The sequence below is a fragment of the Numida meleagris genome, chromosome 24, assembly GCF_002078875.1.
Source record: "Numida meleagris isolate 19003 breed g44 Domestic line chromosome 24, NumMel1.0, whole genome shotgun sequence".
In the NCBI taxonomy this organism is placed as follows: Eukaryota; Metazoa; Chordata; class Aves; order Galliformes; family Numididae; genus Numida; species Numida meleagris.
Genome location: NC_034432.1, coordinates 2134525 through 2135871, shown reverse-complemented (window position 1 = coordinate 2135871; position 1347 = coordinate 2134525). Strand labels below are relative to the sequence as shown.

The 1347-nt window shown below is 54.9% G+C and overlaps 1 long non-coding RNA gene across 1 annotated transcript in view; it reads right to left on the bottom strand.

Annotated features, from left to right (window-relative positions):
- Nucleotides 1031–1347, bottom strand: part of LOC110387814 — a 7582-nt gene continuing 7265 nt past the window's right edge. Inside the window, exon 2 of the long non-coding RNA XR_002432733.1 lies at nucleotides 1031–1344. This is a non-coding gene — a long non-coding RNA (uncharacterized LOC110387814). The remainder of the gene's footprint in view (nucleotides 1345–1347) is intronic.

Genomic DNA, 1347 nt, shown 5'->3' with positions numbered 1-1347 from the left:
AAAACCGGGGATTTTAGGGTGGAACTTGGGATATTTGGGTCAAAAAAGGGTGATTTTGGTGAGAAGTGGGGCTTTGGGGGTGTAAAATGTTTAAAGTTATATTGTGGGTTAATATAATTATCTTTCGAGCTCCCGTTAAGCTTAGGGTTGAGGTCAAGATTAACATTAGCGCTGCCTGTGACCCAATCCCAGTGAAGAAAAGAAGGCAGCAAAGGCAAGCAGAAGAACCAGGCGCAGGCAGAGGCAAACAGAACAACCAAGTCTAAGGCAAGGGCAAAAGCAAGCAGAACAGCCAAGGGAAGACGAAGGCAAAGGCAAGAGCAAGGGCGAGGGCAGGGAAAACATCCAGGGAATGAAAATTAAAGGGCAAGGGGAAAGCCACACGGAAGGCCTGTGCGAGGGCAAGGCCAAGGCCAAGGCCATGGCCTTTGGGGCTGTCCCCACAGCCCCACTGGAGCGCCAGAGGTGCTGGGTGACAACATGGTGAAATGGAGGGTCCCTGTGCACTACAGCGTGGAGAGGGTAGCCACCTGGTGAGGTGGGGGAAAACCCCTGGACTCCCCTGTGCTGCCAAAGGGGGACACTGGAAAGGGAATCCCCCCATGCCCCACACGGAGCCTTCACCCACCACCCCACAACCCTCCCCTGGCAGGCAGGAGGACTCCACCCCGTACCTCAACTTCACCTCAGGACCAACTCGCAGCACTAGAAAGTGCAGCCCCTCACTGTCCTCCATGTCCCACTGAGCCCCCAATGATTACCCCATAGCACCTTCTCCCACAGTCCTACTGAGCCCCCATTGCACCTCTTTCCGCCCTTGCCCTCTCTTTTGCCCCGAATTCTGTTCCAGGTGTAGACTGTGTTGCCCACCCCAACCTCACTGCTGGTCTAGAGTTTGGGGTTGAAGTAGTGAGGGTTTAAGACTGGAGTTCGGGATAAAATTGTTAAGGGGTTTGGGCCTGGTGTTTGGGGGTGAAATAGGCTTTGAGGCTGGTGTTTGAAGCCAGGCACAGAGGAACTGGGGCAAACATATAGGGCCAAAACAGGGCATTTTAGTGCAGTGTAATTTGGGATGAAGCAAAGGCATTCTTGTGCCTTGTCTAGGGACCAGCTTTTGTGGGAGGACCCCCGGTGCTGCGCCATGGCGGAAGGAGAGATTGGGGCAAAGGGGAGGGGGCAGCACCCATTTCTAGGGTGGATTCAGGACTGTTCCTGCTGAGGTGGTGTGTGGATGAGGGTGCAGTAGAAGCAGCTGGTCTGTGTTATGGTGCCCTGGGGTCTGTCTCAGGGTTCAGCTTCCATTGTGGCAGCAGGATCACGTGGCACCAGCTCGGAGTGTGCCTCCTG